This window comes from Cicer arietinum, chromosome 7 (assembly GCF_000331145.2).
Source record: "Cicer arietinum cultivar CDC Frontier isolate Library 1 chromosome 7, Cicar.CDCFrontier_v2.0, whole genome shotgun sequence".
In the NCBI taxonomy this organism is placed as follows: domain Eukaryota; kingdom Viridiplantae; phylum Streptophyta; class Magnoliopsida; order Fabales; family Fabaceae; genus Cicer; species Cicer arietinum.
The window spans coordinates 61,017,259-61,024,693 of NC_021166.2; the positions used below are offsets into that span (position 1 = coordinate 61,017,259).

The 7,435-nt window shown below is 24.0% G+C and overlaps 1 long non-coding RNA gene across 1 annotated transcript; it reads left to right on the forward strand.

Annotated features, from left to right (window-relative positions):
• Positions 1-3,714: 3,714 nt before the first annotated feature.
• LOC105852570 (uncharacterized) lies at positions 3,715-4,988 on the forward strand. Its single transcript, XR_001144466.3, has 3 exons — positions 3,715-3,876; positions 4,419-4,513; positions 4,630-4,988. It is a non-coding gene; the product is annotated as an uncharacterized lncRNA (long non-coding RNA).
• The last annotated feature ends 2,447 nt before the right edge of the window (positions 4,989-7,435 follow it).

A 7,435-nucleotide genomic window follows, 5' to 3' on the forward strand; every position in this document is an offset into this window, starting at 1 on the left:
TAATGAAAAGTTACTCTATTATTATTCAAGTAAATAGACAATAGAAATTAAGTGTAAATTATAAGTGTTGAGATTCTAACATGCAGATGTGAGTGGGATCTTTAGATTAACTTCTAATAAGATCTCATCTCGCATTCACTTAATTTGTACTAAACTAGAACATCATCAAAGCGAATTTAGGTTTTATTTTTATGGAAGTGACATGTATAATTTTTTTAATGCATTAATTTTATAAATTTTTAAAGTTATAAGAAGAATAAATAGAATAAAAGAAATTTGTAGAATTGTAATTAAATAAGTATTTTTACTTTTAAACAAATATGATAAAAATGATGTCTTGTAAAAATTTAATCATAAAAACTAACACTTTTTTAGGAATGAAAAAATTATTATTAATCAAAGTAGAATTAATAATTATTGTACAACCGTTTCGAGTTATATTTTAATTTTGTCTACAATATCAAATTTGTACCATCAAGCTCAAATTTGCACCATCAAGCTGACACTTCACGATCTATGGACATATATAAAATATTAACTATGATTTAAGCGATAAATTATATAATTGATAATTGTAGACTAGTATATAAGTTTTGTAGTAATGATTCGATTGTAACATTTTTTCTACATATTTTAAAATATTTTGAAATAATGTTCATGGTAAGTATATGTACTAATAACTAATAAGAGAAAAAAACAAAAAAATTATTTATTAGATTGATTAATTGTTATTTGTTGTATTACACATGGTAAATATGTGACAGCACAATAATAATAATAATAATAATAATAATAATAATAATAATAATAATAATAATAATACAAAAGTTGTATATTGACTATTTTTAATGTCTAAATAAACATTTAAAAGTATTCGAATGTTTTATTAATTATATTTCTAATATTTATAAAAATATTTTTGTTTCAATATCTATTTGTTTATTTAATTTGTTTTCAAACTAATCAAATGTCTATTTAGAATTAATTTTTTTTTAAGTTGTGATGATTATGTTTTTATATATTTTGTGGTCATTTAAAGTGGTTGTTATATTTTAATTATTAAAATATAATTACAATATTGTGATGTATTTATATGTAATGAGTAACTTAATATAAAATTAAGTTTATAATATGAGTTATATTTTTTATTGTTGAGTTTTTAATCATAGAGATGTATGCAAAGTTATGATATAGTGAAAAATAGAGAATGAATATACTTTTAGTTTTTCAATCGTAGAGAATGAATATACTTTTAGGTTGTCCTCACTACTTTTTAAATTTATTTATTATTTTTTTTATACATGCATTATAATAAAAAGAATATTGATTATAATTTACGCTCTATATGATATATATTATTGGTTGTCTGAATGAGTTATTGGTGTGAATTGTGCATAAAACTTTGTGAAGCCATGTTCCGAAATGCCACTAGTGAACAAAACTTTGTCTATATTCATTAATATAGTTGAACAAAAATCTAAAAGAATAAATGATTTGAAGATGTTAAAGTTCAGTTAAGAAAAATCATTTTGTGATTTAAGAACTCGAAAGTGTACAATGAGTTCAAAATAATATTTGTATCTAAAAGTTAAAAAAAAAAAAAATTAAAAACAAAGAAAAATCTAAGATACAGAGTAAGGAGAAAATATCTAAACCAGAAGAAAATATCTAAACATAAGCTTTGAATCAGCTGAAGAAGTCATCCAAAATATTACACCATCTCATATTTTTCATTGATATATGTGGGTGAGAACTAAGAAAACATGAAATCAAAAACGTTTTTGGATGAGTAAATTATGAGTCAATGATCAAACAACTTAAACATAAATTATGATTATATAAATTTAATGTTGTGTAATCAACAAAATTTTGCATTTAAAGTGTGTTCTCCACAAAAGTTTAAGAAGAAATAGAAAACGTAACTCTGAGAGATGACACATAAGAATTAATATAAGTGAGTTGACTGAATTAGAATTATGTGCAATGCAAAAAGATGGTTGTCAATAAACAAAATTGATAGTTTGTTTTAATATATTATAAAAAGATTAACTTTATCGATCTTTTACTTAATGCAATGCTTAATTCGTTAATTACTCACCTGCCAAAAATTAATGCAATGCTTAATTATTAAACATCTATAAAAATTAGTAAAATTTATATTCACGAAGATTAATTATATTTCTATTGAAACATTTAAGATAATAGAAGGAAAATATCCCAACAAAACATTTATCAATGTGAAGTCTTAAAATATCAGTTTATTGATTTTCTTCTTTAAAAATATAAGAAAAGATAAATATCTGATCATTTTAACCACCACACTTGAGACATCTATTTCTAATGATCCAAAGTAACAAGATTGAGCCATAAATGTTATAATTATTTATTATAAAATGGAAAATTAATATAAAAAAATTAAACTAAAGGAATACTCTCCGAAAATCTTTCAACGTAACTGCCTCTAATAACAGAAATATACTATCAAGATAGTTAAATAGCCTAGAACCATAAATGCTATAGTTGTACCAAATTATACTTGTTAAATAAAATTCAGATAATTTTTTTTCCCTGCCAAATAAAGTTGATTTTTTTTATTTTTATATATTAATATCGGATAAAGCCTAGAACCAAATAAATATTAAATAAACAACAACAAAAAATGTCTTTTGTTGCTTGTTTTCGTTCTTGAATATAGTAATGTGTGTATGGATTAATTTTGATATATTAAGAGACTATAGGCATTGTCATCAAAATAATTGTTTCTTTCTATATATATATATATATATATATATATATATATATATATATATATATATCTCTCTCTCTCTCTCTCTCTCTATATATATATATATATATATATATATATATATGAATATTTTATTGATATAGTTTCACTTCTTTGTAATATTTATAATAACTTTTTAAATATTTTAATACTTAAATATTTTATAACATTTAACTTAATTTGGTTTAGTGGAAAAAAAAAAAGAGAGTTCCTACTATACATTCACAAATTGAAAGATTATGATACACTTTTTACTAAACGAATAGATTAACATTTATTTTAATAAATTAAAGAGCTATATGTTGACTTTTGTAGAATTATAGTTTAAGAAAATAATTTCATAAGAAAAAAATCATTTTATTATTTATAAACATTATACTAATTTTTTATATTTTACTGTAAAAATATTTAATATTAATTATTATAAATAATAAAAAAATTTAAAAACATAAATAAATTCTACTTTTTTACCACTTTTGATAAATAATATTTAGTGATTATATTTTTAAATGATAGGAAATAGTTTTAAAAAAAATAATTTATCTGTTGATTTAAAGACCAAATATTCTGGTTGCAATAGAACTGTGACTAATGCAACCTATAAATTCTCAACAAAACATTGGTAATCAATATCACACAATAAAAACAAAGTTTATTACGATCAAAACAAAACAAATATATCCAACAATTAACAATAGAGCCATAAAAGATGCATACACCGAATTAGTTAGGGTAACAACTAATGGATACCGTAACAAACTTATGGATATCTAGCAAAAGTGCTTCATAATATATACTATAACCTCTTTTTACTCTATACATCATGTGCAGCTATCAGCACAACCACACAAATGAGGCCCAACTTTTTCCTATAAATTACTCTCATAATAGATACTTCTCTCTATTCTTTAATTTAAACCTATTAATCTTATTCTTTTTCTCAACTTTCATCTCTTCTCTGCATCCACCAACACTTCTCTACATCTTCTCTCTAACTTTAAACAAATTAAATCTAATTTCTCTCGATTCTTATCTTCTTTGAAGTTAAAACATAATTTTTCTCTCAATTTTCATCTCCGTTAAAGCAACTGGTTAGTATTTATTTAGAGTGTATTTTTACATTTATGAATAAATGTTTATTATTTGTTTATTTTAAGTATATTTTTACGTTTATGGATGAATGTTTATTAACTATTTTATGAATGCTGGTACTCGAAAAAAACGATATTTGTGTGGATGAATATATAATGATTGTCTTAAAATTAAAATTAAAATTAAAATTAAAATCGTGATATGACATATGATTTTGGAGATTGCTTATAAATTTGATTGAATTTATAAAAATAAAACTAAAATTACGTGTAAAATTGTTTCTATGAGTAGAATTGTAATTGTTGTTTTATCATTGGTGAAATGCATATTTGAGTCTAATATGTGAAAATGATATGTTATCGGTGTATATTTTTTTATTATATGAATTAATCTGATCAAATGACATGCATCTTGTGTATAGATTAGTTGATATGTGTAAAGCCTTTGTGTATATGTAGATTAGTACGTGTATATACTAATTTTTTTAATTATTAAAATTACAATTTTTTTTATTAGAGACTAATTTTTTAAATTAAAACAGAACTCTAAAATTTTTAAGATGGCCCACTTAATAATAGAAGATAAAGCTATGGTCATGGAATATCAAGCGACTCTGATGGAAGAAGAATATGAAAGGTACTCCATCCAATCCATGCCTTTAATTTAATTACACTCATGCTTTATTATACTATTAATCTCTTTTTATTCATAAATTAATATATATGTATCTAATTAATTTGATATATATGTAGGCACATCATGATGAACGACTCAGAGACACTTAATAAAGTGGTCATTTCCTTAGTGCAATTCTTGTTGCTATTAATTATCTTCCATATACTGAAGATATCATCATATGCTGGAAAATTCATGGTAGAATATGAAACTGCTGTGTCTTTCTTGGTCATCGCTATTGTTTTAATTTTTCAAATATTGCTAATTATTAAACTAGCAAAATATTCGTGTTGCATGGGTCCCCGTCGTCGCGTGTAATTTGAAAAAATTAACATTTTTTATGCATTAGGGGCAAAAAAATAAATGTATATGTTCGTTTCCAACTATGTAGTTTCCATTATTAGACTATTAATTTTACTTTTAATCATTTCAAGCATTTATTTCTTTTTCAATGCATTTAAGTTCTTAAGTTTTCTATAAAAAAAAGTGTTTGAACTTCCTTTATGATTCATTTGTTTGTACATACTATAAAAAAGAAGAAAAACAATTTTGTAAAATATTGAAAGAAGAAACAAATTATGTCTTCACTTGGCTTTGGTGTTCTAAAGACAATTGTATGGTGTTTTGTCCAACTTGCAAGCATAGGATTTTGTGGACGCTATGCCATCCTTTGGTTAGAGCATGTCTCACTTTAGTACTGTTGTATGAAGTTACAAAATATCCAATAAAACCTTTAGTCAGAAGATATGGCATACAATGCAAAAAACTCTAAGTTTAATTGTAGGATAATGAATAATAACTTAATTAACCTGTCAAATACTATGGACACTTCATTTTAGGAAATAACATCAGTCCTCAGCATATGGTGTTGAATTTTCTTTTACTTTCAAGTTTCAATAATGCAACTCACTATGAAATTCATGACCATCTTCCACCTCCATTACTTCTTGATAGTGATAAACTTTCATATTAATGCATATGAAAATGACTAAGGTAAATGTAAATCAATTTGTAAATGATATTTAATCCCTATGAATTTTGTTTATATAAAAAAAGATAGTGATTACCAATGAAATAATAGACAGGGTTGATAACTACAATTTCCCTCGTGATGCATGTGCTTTCTCTATGTTACACAAATTATCACCAACACTGTCGCCCTTCTTGACTCTGAGAAATTATCTCCTTGTATGGTATCTCATTTTGAATACATAGGCTCACCTATGACTGTGACATATTTTGAAGATTCTTGACTATTAGCACTGTTGTGTCTTTGCAGCATGTGCCTCGAGCTTATTAACAATAGTAGATAATCTAATTAAATTTTATGAGATAAAGGGATATGTATTGTAATACTGATTTAAACTCATCCAATAGCAACTATGTATTACGTTTAATCATCCTACAATGTATATGCAAAACTCTAATTTTATTGGTGTAATAAAAAACATATCTCTAAAATATCCTTCTTATAGATTTGGTTCTAAGAAATAAAAAAGATTATAACAAAATAAAATATAAATTAATGGAAGAATGTTTTAGGGTATTTTAGAAATGATATTATTAAATAAGTAGAATTAATTGAGTTTTGATTATATTTAGATTAGACAACAAAAATTGAAATTTGTACTGGTTGTATTTGAAACAGAAAAATAGTAAATACCAAAATTAGAGAGAAAGCAACTCCCACATCACACGAAAAGATGACTAAAAACCAACATGTCATCTATCTAGGAATATAATTGGTAATCGATATGTTTTTATGGTTTCCACAATTTCACTACATTAAAAATTAGTAAAACATACTTACAATATTTATTTTTAATTTGTTAATCAATTATTTATTCACTTTATCCGAATCCATAAGAAACATGCACAAATTGTCAAGAAGAAGTGGTTGATCCAGACGATAATATGGACTCACACATCTTAAACAAATGGTTACAAGTTTCATCTTTAATTTAACTCTTTATTATGGAGATAAACTAATGGCAGATCCTTCATACATGTAACATTGTTATAAAAAAAACCCAACAACCACAAATTGTCATTAGAAAAAAGGGAACAGCCACTAATATAATCAATGAACCCATGATCATCTTTGATAAGGCAAGAAACACGGCAACAGAAAATATTAACATTCTTGTCAAAAGAAACATCAACATCCATCACGATTAATCATTATAATTATCTTATCTCATATTATATTATATAATGGAAAGTCAACACCCCCACAAATGATTGCTTTTTCAGATATATTAAACTTTTTATAAAACATTTTATTTTTGGTCAAAAAAAGAATATTACAACGTCACTTTCTTCCCTTATGTGTTAAAATAAATTTACTCAAATGTACGAAAAAAATTACTCATGGGCCAAAAAAAAGTGGTTTTTTAACTTTTGCGATTTTAATTACTCCCTTTGTCCTCTGATTTTTGGTACTAAGTAATTTATTTTTATTCCAAACTTATTGTTTTAAAAAACTAAGATATAATTAAAGATGTTCAATTTAAAAAAAATCAAAATTTAGATACAGATGAAATAATTAACAATGATATTTTAGTCTCATAAATACAACTTATTTAATAATTGTATAAATATTTGAAATATTAAAACACATATTTGAATTTGAAATATTAAATCACTATTGTTTGTTTGTTACTGTTTTGATAAATGAACTGATTATTGTATTTTAGGCCAATTAATTAAGTGATTACTTAAAATGATTGGACGATAAGAAAATACACCTCAAGATAAGTTGTAATCCAGCAAAGGACTTTCTGTATCCTCCAAGTTGTTGCTACCAAAGCTGTTTCTTTATCCTAAAAGCCAAGTAACAAACATTGACCTTGTCTTTTCTCTTCTCTTCTCTAAATTTTTATA